We start from the raw sequence: 16,612 nt of genomic DNA, 5'->3' as shown, positions 1-16,612 counted from the left end.
GTAGGGGTAGTATTTATGATAGCTGGTATTTATCTGATTCTAATTGGAGTAGATAATCAAAGTAAAAATAAAAGTAAACTTGGTGAACTTAGACAGAGTAGTAACACATAGAGCCAGACGCCTTCCTAAAGGTTCTTTGTCTCTTTTTATTTTCTTGCTCATGTGAGCTTGTGGGTGAGGGACGTTGTCCCCGGTATTTGTATTTTGGTTTGTGTTTTTTCCTGAGCTGCGTCTCATGGTTCTTTATTTCCGTGCCTAGTGTTTTTTCTGGGTTGTATGTTGTTATTTTGGTTTTGGTTTTTTAGGGTCACTTTATTCCAGCTTACAGCTGGGAGTGCCAGAAGCACCAACAGTGCCCCAGCGGACCCAGTACGAGAATTGCAAGCCGGCTCATCAGTGGAGGGACGTGCAGACCACATCCACTGGTTGGAAGATCAAGCCAGCTCACCAGTGGAGGGACGTGCAGACCACATCCACTGGTTGGATCCAGGAGCCCACCTGTTACATGGACTATGGCAATTCCTTGTGCTACGAATCAACATGTTAACAAAATTAAAAGAAGTGTGTGATAATTTTAATAGTTGAGTCACTTAGGATAATACATACAGCTGTGATACGGCTATAGCCAGTCAAATTACGCGGGATGCACTTGTGCAGAGAGTGTTGGAGGAACCATGGAAACGCTGTTATATTGAGTCTGAGGCAATTGGATGCTGCTATAGCAGCAGGGGATGTGCAGGAACCCAACTTAGTATGGTGCATTGGCCAAGGGAGATATTCGGGGCCATAGGTTTTGACCCCGAAAGGGGGGAATGTAGGGGAAAATTCACAGAACGAAAGATCTCCCTCCTAAAAGCATGATAACCAATCACAAGTCAAAATCAGACTCCGCCTTCGTGAGCAGGCTGGTTCCTCCAAAACTCTCGACGATGTGTGCTAAAAGTTTATCAATATATCTGTATTAAAGTATGATATGTACCCTGTATAGTTTCAAACTGATTAACTGCTAAATTGTGCTAGGATTACACGGTGAGCCCAGCCAGCTGGCAGGGGGGGGCCCCGTCTTGAACTGTGTAGACCAAACTGTCAAGGACACGGGCAGAGTGAGATATGACTGTACAGCTGAGTTCTCCAAGACTCTCGATGTTTTATGCCAGGAGTGTATCTATTTTACCTAGAACATTAATTATAGCTGAGCTTATGAAAACGCAAGAAACCACAGTGAAAACTGTCGAAATGAGAGCAAAGAATGCTACGTACATTTATTCCCTTAGAAGAGAATAATGAATCAAATGTTTAGTATGTCTGTATATTAGAAAAGTATATTAGAAGTGAATATTAATGAAATGTTTAGTGTGTCTGTATATTTTCAATGATTTCTGCTGCTTAGTTCGTCTTATAAAAAGCGAAAGATACAGAGTGACGTGTATGGATGACGTGTTAGAGGGAGGGCATCCAGAACTTTATGAGGTCTGGTAGTTTGCCAAGAGCAGGTGCGGGGTGAAGTGAGGACACGTAGTTGGCAGAATGCCCTGAACTTTGTACAGAGTTGGCAGAGCATAAGGACCGTTGGCAATTTGCCACAATGACGTTGTGGGAGGAGCGTTGGGAGGAGTTACGATAAGAAAAGTGTGGGTGATTTGCCAGAATGCGGTTTGAGGAGGAGTTGTAGGTGGAGTAACTGTGTATAAAATGGGTGTACAAATGCCAGTCGGGGTTCAGTTCTGGAGAGCTGATCCGGCTTTATGCACGTGTGCTAATAAAGTCTGATTTTCCTGAAGATCTTGCTGCCTGGTGTCGTCTTTTCCCTCGCGAAGATGTTTTTCGACAAATTGAAGATTTGGACTCTGTCGTTTCCTAGACACGACATCACCTGACCTGAACCCCATAGAGAATTGTAAGGATAATTTTCTTAATTGATTGTAAAGATAATTTCCCAATTGATTCTTAATTTACAATGTGTGTTAACATAGAGATAATCACGTGATCAAAGATAACCTTTTATTATAATCCTTATTCATATTAGACCACTTCTTTATTAAGTGTTAAAGGGGAGTCTTTTATTTGTCTCTTTTCCAGCAGGCAGATAGCCTTTCACCTAGATGTCTCTGCTTCACCCAGAAGGGGGTAGTTAGCACACTCCGGTTCTCATAGAAGGCCAACAAGGGGTAACAGTGAAGACAAAATACTGATAACAGTAAAGACCAAATACTGATAAAAGTTAGCAGCCACCTGCGTGTACTTTTGTTTATGTTCCCCCCTCCCTTCTGGGGCAGTATACTGAAAACTGTATTTAAGTCATACTGTGTGTATGTGCAAATTGAAGAACTATCAGAAAGCTGGTAGGCCTTCCACTCTCTTATTCTGTTTGATCAAATAAATGAGAAAGTTAAACTGAAGAATAGCTATTGTTGTGTTTTTACTGGATCTGTTTCATCAGACGATGCTCACCTGTGATATCTTATATGTGCATTTTTCGCCGCACAGAATCTATGGGGTATTGTCAAGGGGAAGATGAGAGACTCCAGACCCAACAATACAGACAAGCTGAAGGCAGCTATCAAAGCAACCTGGGCTTACATAACATCTCAGCAGTGCCACAGGCTGATTGCCTCCATGCCACACAGCATTTATGCAGTAATTTGTGCAGGAGGAGCCCCACGACAAGTATTGAGAGCATAAGTGAACAACTTTTCAGAAGGTCGACATTTCTGTTTTATAAATCCTTTTCTTGATTGGACTTATGTAATATCCTAATATTTTTAGATACTGGATTCTGTAAATGCCTCACAGCAAGGAGGTCCTGGGTTTGAATCCCTGTCCGCCGGGGCCTCGCTGTGCGGAGTTTGCATGTTCTCCCCGTGTCTGCGTGGGTTTCCTCCCACAGTCCAAAGACATTCAGGTTAGGCTGATTGGAGAGTCTAAATTGCCCATAGGTATGAGTGTGTGAGTGAATGGTGTGTGGGCCCTGCGATGGACTGGCGACCTGTCCAGGGTGTATTCCTGCCTTTCGCCCAATGTATGCTGGCATAGGCTCCAGCCCCCCTGCGACCCTGTTCATGATAAGTGGGTTAGGATAATGAATGAATTAATGAATGAATGAGCTGTAAGCCGTAATTGTCAAGGTTAAAACAAAAAATTATTGCAATTTTTTGAAACGCATCTGTCTTTATTGTGTAGTATTAGTTTTTCCATCATGGAATGCGCTCTGAAAAACACATCCCAGAGTGGTTGTCGTGTCTATGAAACGACAGAGTCCAAATCTTCAATTTGTCGAAAAACATCTTCGCGAGGGAAAAGACGACACCAGGCAGCAAGATCTTCAGGAAAATCAGACTTTATTAGCACACGTGCATAAAGCCGGATCAGCTCTCCAGAACTGAACCCCGACTGGCATTTGTACACCCATTTTATACACAGTTACTCCACCTACAACTCCTCCTCAAACCTCATTCTGGCAAATCACCCACACTTTTCTTATCGTAACTCCTCCCAACGCTCCTCCCACAACGTCATTGTGGCAAATTGCCAACGGTCCTTATGCTCTGCCAACTCTGTACAAAGTTCAGGGCATTCTGCCAACTACGTGTCCTCACTTCACCCCGCACCTGCTCTTGGCAAACTACCAGACCTCATAAAGTTCTGGATGCCCTCCCTCTAACACGTCATCCATACACGTCACTCTGTATCTTTCGCTTTTTATAAGACGAACTAAGCAGCAGAAATCATTGAAAATATACAGACACACTAAACATTTCATTAATATTCACTTCTAATATACTTTTCTAATATACAGACATACTAAACATTTGATTCATTATTCTCTTCTAAGGGAGTAAATGTACGTAGCATTCTTTGCTCTCATTTCGACAGTTTTCACTGTGGTTTCTTGCGTTTTCATAAGCTCAGCTATAATTAATGTTCTAGGTTAAATAGATACACTTCTGGCATAAAACATCGAGAGTCCCGGAGAAATCAGCTGTACAGTCATATCTTGCTCTGCCCGTGTCTTTGACAGTTTGGTCTACACAGTTCAAGACGGGGCCCCCCCCTGCCAGCTGGCTGGGCTCACCGTGTAATCCTAGCACAATTTAGCAGTTAATCAGTTTGAAACTATACAGGGTACATATCATACTTTAATACAGATATATTGATAAACTTTTAGCACACATCGTCGAGAGTTTTGGAGGAACCAGCCTGCTCACAAAGGCGGAGTCTGATTTTGACTTGTGATTGGTTATCATGCTTTTAGGAGGGAGATCTTTCGTTCTGTGAATTTTCCCCTACATTCCCCCCTTTCGGGGTCAAAACCTATGGCCCCGAATATCTCCCTTGGCCAATGCACCATACTAAGTTGGGTTCCTGCACATCCCCTGCTGCTATAGCAGCATCCAATTGCCTCAGACTCAATATAACAGCGTTTCCATGGTTCCTCCAACACTCTCTGCACAAGTGCATCCCGCGTAATTTGACTGGCTATAGCCGTATCACAGCTGTATGTATTATCCTAAGTGACTCAACTATTAAAATTATCACACACTTCTTTTAATTTTGTTAACATGTTGATTCGTAGCACAAGGAATTGCCATAGTCCATGTAACAGGTGGGCTCCTGGATCCAACCAGTGGATGTGGTCTGCACGTCCCTCCACTGGTGAGCTGGCTTGATCTTCCAACCAGTGGATGTGGTCTGCACGTCCCTCCACTGATGAGCCGGCTTGCAATTCTCGTACTGGGTCCGCTGGGGCACTGTTGGTGCTTCTGGCACTCCCAGCTGTAAGCTGGAATAAAGTGACCCTAAAAAACCAAAACCAAAATAACAACATACAACCCAGAAAAAACACTAGGCACGGAAATAAAGAACCATGAGACGCAGCTCAGGAAAAAACACAAACCAAAATACAAATACCGGGGACAACGTCCCTCACCCACAAGCTCACATGAGCAAGAAAATAAAAAGAGACAAAGAACCTTTAGGAAGGCGTCTGGCTCTATGTGTTACTACTCTGTCTAAGTTCACCAAGTTTACTTTTATTTTTACTTTGATTATCTACTCCAATTAGAATCAGATAAATACCAGCTATCATAAATACTACCCCTACCAGCATCATCAAAATTGCGCTGACTCTGCTCCCCTTTCCACTGATTGGTTTGCCCACCATTCCCTGGCCCTCCCTTCATTTGGTTCCCACCCATTTGTAGTTCCCCCCCTTGTATATTACCTTGCATGGCCACTGGGTGAGGGATGCCGGAGAAGTTGTAGACCACCGCTGGGCGGGGCGCCATCGGGCTGCTCCATGGTTCGGGTGTGGGGGGTGCTTTTGTTCTTTGGCTTCCAGCTCCTTCAGCTGCACAGTAGTTTTCTTTGAATGTCTTTTGCTTGATCTTCCAGCTTTTTTCCATCTTTTCGCTGTCTCTCTTCAGCATGCGCCACATGATCCACAAACTCCCTGTGTGTCATGGTGTTCAGTCCCACCACCTCATCGAGGCGGCACCCCACTCCTGGTGACATCCCCTCCCGTATGGCTTTACGGCATTATAGGATCTGTTTGTGCGTCCCTTTCGGTTATCAGCCTCCACCTGCGCAGCACGTACATTGTCAAATGGCCCACTGTCCACTGCTGTAGGTTTGCATCTGGGCTCTGACAACGCCAGCCTGCTCGAATATGTCCAGCATTGTTTCCATCCCCACAACCTTCCCCAGGAGAGCCTTCAGGCCCCCGACAGCCAAGATTCGGCCGCTCATCTCCTTCTCCAGCACCCTGAACCAGTGGCTCACTCCATTCTGTAACTCAGGGAGATTTGTTATTACATGTTGCATGCCCTGAGTGGACCAGGGAATGTATCGAGGTACAGCAACCCTAATTAATAATGGCCCTACTATTTTGGGGAGCTCCTCCTTATCGCGAAACCGTATGGGTTTCTGTGTTGTCCTTGTTTTATTTTTAAAAAATTATAGTTCTGTATCACCCAGCTAAGTCCCTCTGCACCTGTTTTGACCACCCTTCTCCACACTCCTCCTTCCCAAGGCCACACGTCATATGGAGGCGGAGTCGCCTCTTCGCTTCAGTTTCTACCCGCCGCCATTACGCTCTCCTTCTCCTCCGCATATTTTTCTTATCAAACGGCCATTTTGCCACCATTTTCTTAGTTCTTTTTTTGTTTCCACTTATCGGAGATAGTTTCTATCTCCTGTATACATTTAAGATACACCCCCGCTATTATCTCAATCGCAGTTTTCTTTCCCTTTTTCATTTTCATATACTGCCCGTAATACTTTTATATTATTATCTATTTATTTATATTTTTTCCGCCTATTATTATCTATATTATTATGTCTTTAACCTTTATTTTCCCTATTATTATCTATATTATTATATATTTTATCTTTATTTTTCCGCCAGAGCCTGTATTTTCTCCCGTTAATACTTTTATTCACTCTTTGCGTTTCTTATCTTACACATACATAAATAACGATTTTTACCTCCGTTGTCTCAATACAACGTTATATCCGCACACGCACAAGCATTCTAAGCCTCAGCACAGCGTTATTTTTACCTTTGTTGCCTCAAAACAACATTATATTCGCACAAGCCTTCGAAGCATCAGCACAGCGTAACAGTATTTTCTCTTACATCACAGCAATTTTTCTCTTACATCACACCTTGAGGTAACTACCTAGATATAGCTTGCAGGATCCCCTTTTTGGGTTTTTTTCCTTCCAAGTCTCTGGCACCTCTTATCACATAACTTAAAATCGTTAGCAGCAACAATATAACTTCAGTCCGCAGTATCAATATACTTTTTAGACTTAATACAAGTTCTGCTAAAAAAACATTTTCCAACACAATTAATAAATTCCCACACCGTTTACTCACAGTTCACCTCGCGCACGTTTCCTGAAAAGTTTGCTACGTTTTTCCCCTTAATTTAGTTGCCGGGTTAGTTATAGGAGAGAATGTTGCCTCCGGCGTCCGGGAGAGGAGATCAGAGTCCTTGAATACTTTCATTCCCTGATAAGCTGCAGCTGCAGCCTATCAAAAAGTACTCTCCGCCCTGGTCTCCAGTCGCCGGGAGCTTCTCTTTCTCTTTCGTATCCCGGACGAGCCCCCAAATGTCGTGTCTAGGAAACGACAGAGTCCAAATCTTCAATTTGTCGAAAAACATCATCGCGAGGGAAAAGACGACACCAGGCAGCAAGATCTTCAGGAAAATCTGACTTTATTAGCACACGTGCATAAAGCCGGATCAGCTCTCCAGAACTGAACCCCGACTGGCATTTGTACACCCATTTTATACACAGTTACTCCACCTACAACTCCTCCTCAAACCGCATTCTGGCAAATCACCCACACTTTTCTTCACGTAACTCCTCCCAACGCTCCTCCCACAACGTCATTGTGGCAAATTGCCAACGGTCCTTATGCTCTGCCAACTCTGTACAAAGTTCAGGGCATTCTGCCAACTACGTGTCCTCACTTCACCCCGCACCTGCTCTTGGCAAACTACCAGACCTCAGAAAGTTCTGGATGCCCTCCCTCTAACACGTCATCCATACATGTCACTCTGTATCTTTCGCTTTTTATAAGACGAACTAAGCAGCAGAAATCATTGAAAATATACAGACACACTAAACATTTCATTAATATTCACTTCTAATATACTTTTCTAATATACAGACATACTAAACATTTGATTAATTATTCTCTTCTAAGGGAGTAAATGTACGTAGCATTCTTTGCTCTCATTTTGACAGTTTTCACTGTGGTTTCTTGCGTTTTCATAAGCTCAGCTATAATTAATGTTCTAGGTTAAATAGATACACTTCTGGCATAAAACATCGAGAGTCCCGGAGAAATCAGCTGTACAGTCATATCTTGCTCTGCCCGTGTCCTTGACAGTTTGGTCTACACAGTTCAAGACGCCCCCCCCCTGCCAGCTGGCTGGGCTCACTGTGTAATCCTAGCACAATTTAGCAGTTAATCAGTTTGAAACTATACAGGGTACATATCATACTTTAATACAGATATATTGATAAACTTTTAGCACACATCGTCGAGAGTTTTGGAGGAACCAGCCTGCTCACTAAGGCGGAGTCTGATTTTGACTTGTGATTGGTTATCATGCTTTTAGGAGGGAGATCTTTCATTCTGTGAATTTTCCCCTACATGGTGTTTATTTATATATCCTTGAATAAACCAAATCATCTCAGTCATGGTTGTTACACCTTCTTTGTACAATATGTGATTTCTATTTTCCAGAAAAAGGTACTAAGAATACTATAATTGTAGTGTTGAGGATTGGCGGACAGCCAGGGGCGACCATGGGTGATACCTTATAAGTATTAATAATATTAATACCACAAAATCCCGGGAGATAAGGGAACCGGGAAAGGAACAGAAACGAATACGGAGACACTCTCCGATCAACCTTATAAGTATTAATAATATTAATACCACAAAATCCCGGGAGATAAGGGAACCGGGAAAGGAACAGAAACGAATACGGAGACACTCTCCGATCAAATCCAAAGAAACGCCCAAAACGGCTATAAGAAAATAAAACGACCCTTCAAGAACAGGGCGAACAACCCAAAAGAAATAAATGCTGTAATGCGAGCACTGAACACCCCAGTCCGGGGAAACAAAATAAAAGTACAACCTAGCAAAAACACCAGGCACGAAAATAAATAACCATGAGACGCAGCTCAGGAAAAAACGCAAACCAAAATACATATACCGGGGACAACGTCCCTCACCCAAGAGCTCACACGAGCACGAAAATAAAAGTAGAAACAAAGAACCTTGAGAAGGGCGTCAGCTGCGCACACTGCACTAACGAACTGAGCACCCTTCTTACCTTTTTCTTTAAACAGAGAAAATAAACCCAACCAGCACGATACCTGACCCATATAAGTACCGAGTCTACCGTGTGCTTTTACCAGCTTTGCGCCAGAGCGAACAGTGGACACCAAAGTGTCGACTTTATATACACCTTCAGGAGGTAGGTACCCTTGGCACTAATGAGGGCCACGACCGGTACTACCTCCCAACCCTGACAATAATGTATAAACTATTGAACTAAATAACTCGTGGCAGGCTAATTCATTTGGTGTTGGTGTTCTTTTCTGATATGCCAAGAGTGCTGCCGGGAAATATGTTTGCTGTTTTCCATTCTGAGTCTTGATCATGTGTTGCTATAAATAAAATAAAAAATGTGTTCGTATTAGCTAGTCTCATGCGGAAAATATTAAGCGCTATTTAGCTGCCTAGTGTGAAAATGCCCTTGAAGCACAAAAGAAAGGTCGCAGAAAAGAAAGAATGAAAAGGACCAGGAGGAAAAGGTAGCAAAACTACCTAAACTGGACGGCTTTTTGAAAAAACAATCGCTCAACTGCTACCCTGTTCCCAGTAGCAGTTGTCCATCGCTGCACGCGACGGCGGCGAAACCTTGGCGGTAGGACAGCCAACTAGGTATATGTTAGCCTACTGTATGTTTTCAAGAGAAAATTCGGCTACATTTGGCTGAAAAGTGAAAGTTTTCTAGCAACTACGACGTAGCCATGCTGTATCCAGGTGAACCCTCAGCTGTACTGGGGTTAACCTCGTCCGTCTATATGTCAAAACGTCTCTCAACCTTTATTTCCAACCCCGGCCCCGAGTCGTCTTGATTTCAGTTTTGCCCAACGCAGTAAAGTTAATGTGAGCTAACTTCATTCTTAAATTGCTCAATCTTATAATCATTAATTAACATAAGTCAAAGTCCGTAAATGTACTTCACTCGCATTGCATTCAAATTAGCCAAGGAAGCTACTAATTCATCCAGCAGTTACCGTGAATTCGATTTGTTTGTTTAATTGCTGGACTGGTTTTCTTCTGTAAACCAGCGTTCCAACAATGTTAAGTCACACGGCTGTTTATAAAAACCTTATGATATCGAAAGTATAAATTGTATCGCTTAACAAAGAGGAAGCGACCAAATAGGTTTGTTTAGTTTTATCAACTGGAGGAGGAGTTATGTTCATAATAATAATAATAATAATAATAATAATAATAATAATATCTGCAATAAATATAAATATACTGTTAGTTATTTAAACAATAATGACAAGTTGAAAGATAAAACAGAAGCTAAGACAGCAACTGATTTTCATACATTAATTAATATTTTATTGTAAAAAATGCATTCAGTGAATTAGGCATAAGAACAGTGTTGTGCTTTTCGTTTGATACTGCCACGAGTAGCATAGGCCTAAGCTTTAGTTATGTAAACATCCCAACTATCCTTAGTTGATTTGTTGACTTGTTGATTTGATTCTATGACCATCCACGTTGGTCCATGGTTCTGACTTGAATACAAATGTTATAAAGTATCACAAATGATGTGTCCCAATAGTTACTCATGAGCCAAATAAAATCCAAAGTATTGTCTGTGAAATTTCTCTATGGTGTGTGTGTGTGTGTGTGTGTGTGGGGGGGGGGGGGGGGGGGGGGTTTGTGTGCGTGCCTAGCTTATATGTCTTTGCATGCGCGTGCCTGCGTCTTTGTTGGCATTTTTTGTCAGAGGAAGGGCCCATAAACAAATCTTGTACCGGGGCCCATCCTAACTAGCTGCAGCTACTGGCCCTTTTTCTTCTGGTGGGTTCAGTTCTGCTCAAATCTGCGTGCACAAAAAGCGTCTGTGCGATTGCGTGTCTGGTGGGTTTGTAGCGTAATAGTACAGTAGGTGGCGGCAATGCATTCATTTTCAGTTTACCAACCGCCACAAACACCAAAAGAAGAAGGTGATGCGAATGATGTCTCGCGCCCTCCCGCATCCCGTAGTCAGATGTCTCTCGTCACTGCGGCCATTTCTCCTGGTTGTATGGGCCGTTCTGTATGACGCGAGGGAAAGTATTTTGGTTCAGGTAAAGATTTGTGTTATTTTGTATATTTTTCTTGAATTTTATATCCACGCTTTTAACGGGGGTTAAAGATAAACCATAATTTCACAAATTCCCAACTCATACATGTTGTAGAGTTAACAGTGCCGTAAATCTGTCTTGCTGAACTATTCTCAGCCAGCATAGCTAGCGAAGTTAGTTAACGTTAGCTAGTCTAGCTATATAGGAAGGCTACGTTCTTAGGCTTGCGAACCACCCAGATTCGTTGTCCAGCTGACTGGCAAATAATACACACGAGCTAATTTCCCCACGAACTAGGTTTTTTTGTTTCCAAGTACGCTAAACGTCTTGCTAGTTGGCTAACTATGGCTACAGTTGGCTACATACAGAGCATGTCAGCTTGTGAGTTATCAAGTTAGCCCGGATGTTAGCTTGCAAGCTGTGTTCTTGCAGTTACATACGCGATCTATATCAGCATACACTGACATGGTAAAGATGCTCCTCTGCGACAGTGTGGTGGGGAAAGCTGTTGCTGACGAGAGACTACGAACCGTGCAGGCTTATACGGTGATGATTCCTTGTAAAATTGTTCACGCAGGTACACACATCGTTTTATATTGACGGTATCAGTTTTTAATTTATGTTAAGATTAACCAGATAAAATATTTAATAGAAATGTTCCTGCATAACAGAGTGCAAAACTCCAGTAGTTGTGCTTCCAGTTCTGTTCGGAACATCATTACAAAAATGCTAAACCGTTTTTGTAAACTGTTTATCATCCCAGTTTGAAAGCGGTTAGTCGTTTAACCGATAAATTATTGCGTATGAATGCTAGGCGTTGTATCTTATTTACGAACCCCCCCCCCCAAAAAAAAAAAAAAAAAAAAAAAAACTGGAGTAGCCTACTGACAAAAAAAGTATTGTATTTTCAAATGTTATAAAAGGTTTCATTTAATCTAGTTGTAATCGCATAATAGCCAAATTAAGGATTTACATTTACATTGACATCGCGTAGTTAAAGCCGTGTAGGCTATGTCCTGGCGTGCTGGTCTTTTCTTTATTTTATTTTTTTTTTTTTATGCATCGGTTAAAGTTATAATTCTTCGTGTTTTCACATATGCATTCTGCCTGACAGACTTGATTTGCTGAAATGTGACCAATCTGCTGCTATTGAGAACTTTGTAACAGACAGTGTTGTCGACTCAAAATTCCGTGGTCCAATGTCCAATATTTACGTGATACGATAAATCTGGTCTATTTTAGGCAGGAAATCCAACCAAAACGGTGTAAACCGTATATATACAAATCGTGTTTTGTACAGATACCATAGTTGACTGCTCTAGTTAATGATTATAATTTTATGCCAATGGTTTCTATACAATTTGGCTTATGTTTTTATGTAGCAGTAGACTTTGCCGATCATTTGATTTTATACGGCGCAGGGCAATCTTTGTGGTGACAGGATTAATGTGGTCCTTTTTGCTTTAAATTGTTTTGCTTTCAATATCCGATGGATACGATCGGCTGCTGGTCTAAGGATTTTTCTTTTGTGCCAACAGTTCTACTTGATTTTAGAAATAGTTAAACTACACGATCCTGCAAAATGCAGGTAAACATTTGGCCAACATCAAATATATAAAACATTGTATAGTCATTGCACTATTAGGCTAAATAAGTTCTCTGTAAGATTCAATCAATAAATAAATAGTTGGATTTAATTAAATTCTGAACAGTGGTTACACGTAATTATAGTCTTTATTTTTCAACTTTCCTACTGAGTGTACAACATTTGTCCAATGATGTATTGCTTTATTTGTTTTACTTTTGCTTTTAGAATCCTTTTTAAGCGGTATGACATTTAGTGAAGTGGATAAATACAACAAAATAATTCAAGGTTATTTTTTAAGGTACAATAGGTAAGATTTTTGTGTTAAAATATTGTTACAAGACCATTGTAAATCTTGAAAAAGGCTCACTGACATGTTGACTCACCCTCTGCCTGTGTTTATAGTTCTTAAATTTGGGTTTCAAAATATACAGTTGACTGCCCGACACTTTGTATCAAATCATTGTATAACTGGACAATAATTCAAGCTCATTGGTTGAAAATTGATTCTAATTGCCACAGCCAATGGCTTTCAATGTTAGTGCATTTACAGAGAAGGGGGAGGGATAAACAGTGTTGTGGTTTGAAGGTGAAGGTGTTTGTTACTGCTATTCCTCTCTTGACTGTTAGAAGTCCAAAATTACCTATTGTACCTTTAAATGTATTTTACATTCAAATGCATTTTGTGCAGATGTGCCACAATTTAAAACAGATGAACATATCTGTGATTGGACATAATGCCTTTGCTTAGGAAAAAGTGCCAATTGTAATTGTAAAGTGTAATTCTGGACTCATCTGACAGTCTGATCCTAAATATTATCTCCACAAAGCATTCCTGAGTAACAGCCTACTTGAAGAGTGACCCTAAAATTCAGACGCTTTGGTATCAAAACCGAGTGGCATAAACTTAACTTTGGCAAAACAAACACTCATAGGTAAATCAGAGTGCTTCCTAGCATTAAACAATACTTAACACACTAGCACATTGTTTAGTGTAAAGGATCCCAACAAAGACAGGCCTGACCATGGTACAGATTCAGTATCCAGTTTAAGAAAAAAGGCAGTGCAGCTTCTGTGAGTTAAGAGAGCTAGGAACTGTGGATAACTTCTTATTCTCCTGCCCAAAATACAAAACAATTAGACACCTCCCAGAATCCACAAGCACAAACAGAGTGAGGTGTCAACTCAAAATAATACTGTTGATTAAATGAAATTATCTTGGCATTCCCAGGCATTAAGAAACGTAAACAATTATCACATTTAAAATAAATGTGAAAATACCGCTTTAATTGACTTTGATGACTCTGTTAACTGTCTGTTTAGTCAAAGATTGGGGCAGTAAGAGTACATTCTCAAAGTGCTTGCTGTTTAGCCCTCCATGGCTAAACAGCTGCTCAACTGGAGCACTTGAGGGCTGAGTGGTTTTGTGTTTTAGGAAGAGGAATCTTCATCAAGGATAGGCCTTCAATGAATTCAGAGTCTTGTCTGGATCTTGGAGGCATTTTCAACTTCATCCTCCACTGTGGTACTGGTCTTAAATGGTAAATATCTGCCTTTATATAGTGCCTTTTATCCAAATTGCTGTACAATTGATGCTTCTTATTCACACACACACACACACACACACATACACCAACAACGATTAGCTGCCATGCAAGGCACCAACCAGCTCGTCAGGAGCAATTGTGGGTTAGGTGTCTTGCTCAGGGATACTTCGATATAACCAGGACGGGATCGAACCGACCACCTTCCAACTGCCCAGACAAGCGCTCTTGCCGTCATTACCTCCTGAGCTAATGTCGTCTTCTGGGTATTCCCAAAGACATAGACGTTTTAATTTGTCTCTTCTGACTCACTTTGGGCAGTCTTTACATCAGAAGTCTCCAAAAGAGTGGCCTCTTGAACAATCATCCTTCACATCTCTTCCCTCTCTTCAGCAGCAAGCCACCACAGCCTTGTTCCAAATTGCAACACATTTTCACATTGCACTTCTGTACAATTTGCGTGAGGTACCTTGCGATGCAACTTTTTCCAGAAAAAAGTGGCAATGAGGTTGAGTGTGTGTGCTGCGCGCCGCTGGCGTGGGGGAAGGAAATAGTGATGTTCTCGTTGTAAATTATCAACATCTTCAAGAATTTCATTCATTGTCTGTCACTGGTGCTCATTTTGCCTTGGATGTTGAATTCTGCATGGATCTCCGTTATCTTTGCAGTGAGATCCTAAGTGTGGTGGCCTCGCATTCTTGCACATGCTAAAGCACCTGATCTCTTCATCGTCCCCTTTTCGATCCAGTGACAGATCATGCCAAAGAAGCTGCTATTGTGAGCTGCTCATATGTCTGCTGTGGTGCACATCATTCGAATCCGCTTTATTGAAATGCTTCCTCAATCCATTGCATCAGTGTTTTTCTTTTTATTTAATTTTATTTATTTTATTTATTTTTACACATTTTCCACTGATTCCCTCAATGAGCCTATGGAAGGCTTCCTCTACTAATGAAAAGGCTTGCATGTTTTCATTGATAAAATAAAAAATCAGTGCATTCACTTTCTTCTGGGAGATGATGGCTGCTGTATTGAGCATTGCTTCTTTTAAAGGGGGTCCACATGCTCCGGTGGTGATGACATTGCATTCATCATCTGGCGCTGCTGATGGCCTTTTCCTTGATAAAATTGGCATACAGTCTCTGAAAGAATAAAATGGAAAATGGAAATGATTAGCAATTAATATGGTGTATATACTTGCTTTTACAAATTTGGTTAATTAGGTTAAAGGAACAGAAAATATTGTTTACTTAATCTCTACTTAATGTTATAACTTCTAAGAATCCTTGATGTGTTTTAAGATTGAGAAACAGTTAGCTTAGATTCTCTTAATAAAACCAATGTTATATATAATCCTGAACCCCTAACTTACTTAACTAAAATTTTGTTTCTTTACTGCCAACTGCTTTGTTTGAGAAACAAAGCTCACAGTTGTTATGATTTCATTACAACCACTTGCATTGCCAAGCGTTCAACAGGGGGCTCTGTACCATTATCCCACGTGTTGAGCCAGAGTGCAGTTGACCTCATGAAGTTCCTGGATTGTACAGAACCAGCAGCAGCGAACGTTATTGATGATCTCGCAGTTTGCTTGCAAGCTAGCTATCGACATAAAATTATTTTCACTTTGCTGTCTAGCTAACACTGGCTGACATTTGCGAATTATTACTTTCCTAGCTAACACTTGGGTAGCTAGCTAGCTAATCTGACATGTAGCTTGATAATGTTTGCTTGCTTGCTAGCTAGCTAGCTTAATAGAAAAAATGCATAACTTCAGGATGTTTCTTGAGGTTTGATGTTGAATCGTTAGATGCTGAAAGAACGCCGCTTGCACTGTACCGTAATATTACGGCCTTTGTCATTCTTGGAAATTAAATGTTCTTGATATTTCCAGGACATGGAGCATTGTATTCCATGCCTTCCATCATCCTGCAACTGTGGATATAGGAGGGGCTGCAACCATTCAAGCAAAGCTAACTTTTACCCCCTTTTTTTAGTTCTGTGTCTGTAGAAAATTCTCAACGCCGCATTTCCGTGAACGAGAAAGCTTCACTGGCATTCATGTGCTTGACACATACTTCGCAACTGTTCATTTTTCATACATTCTGTCATTCTTTCTAACTGAACAAATAATGAAATATTTGTCACTGGTGAAAGCGCATTTATTTAATTCAACATTTCAGCTGTAGAAAAAAAAATTGGTACATTGCGTCGTGTTTTGAGAGATACTTTTCTGCATACCACTGTTGTAATGTGTGGTTATTTCCGTTACTGTCAGCTTCTACGAGTCTGGCCATTCTCCTCTGATGTTTCATTAATAAGGCATTTCTGCTGCTCACTGGATTTTTTTTCATGCACATAATTCTAGAGACTAATGTGCATGAAAATCCCAGGAGATCAGCAGTTTCTGAGATACTCAAACCACCCTGTGTCTGTGATAGCCAAATAGCAACCAAAATCATAAACCACATTCATCAGGAGACAACCAATTTTCTAAAATGTGCTTATGGATTCACAAACCTACCACAGCTATATGTATAGGCCTAGCTAGTTAGCACCATCCTAATGATTCTTTCAACTA

At 41.2% G+C, this 16,612-nt stretch overlaps 1 protein-coding gene across 2 annotated transcripts in view; it reads left to right on the top strand.

Moving 5' to 3' along the window:
- The first annotated feature begins 10,778 nt into the window (after positions 1-10,778).
- Positions 10,779-16,612, top strand: part of LOC133115348 (E3 ubiquitin-protein ligase BRE1B-like) — a 63,803-nt gene continuing 57,969 nt past the window's right edge. Inside the window, exons 1-2 of one of the 2 annotated variants that reach the window (XM_061225219.1) lie at positions 10,779-10,905; positions 13,923-14,028. The gene's annotated coding sequence lies outside the window, so the exon portion shown is untranslated. The remainder of the gene's footprint in view (positions 10,906-13,922; positions 14,029-16,612) is intronic. The other variant, XM_061225225.1, reaches the window with a different exon arrangement.

The sequence above is a fragment of the Conger conger genome, chromosome 2 (genome assembly GCF_963514075.1).
Source record: "Conger conger chromosome 2, fConCon1.1, whole genome shotgun sequence".
Lineage (NCBI taxonomy): Eukaryota > Metazoa > Chordata > Actinopteri > Anguilliformes > Congridae > Conger > Conger conger.
The sequence above is the reverse complement of the archived record's forward strand: the minus strand, read 5'-3'. Positions and strand labels throughout refer to the sequence as shown.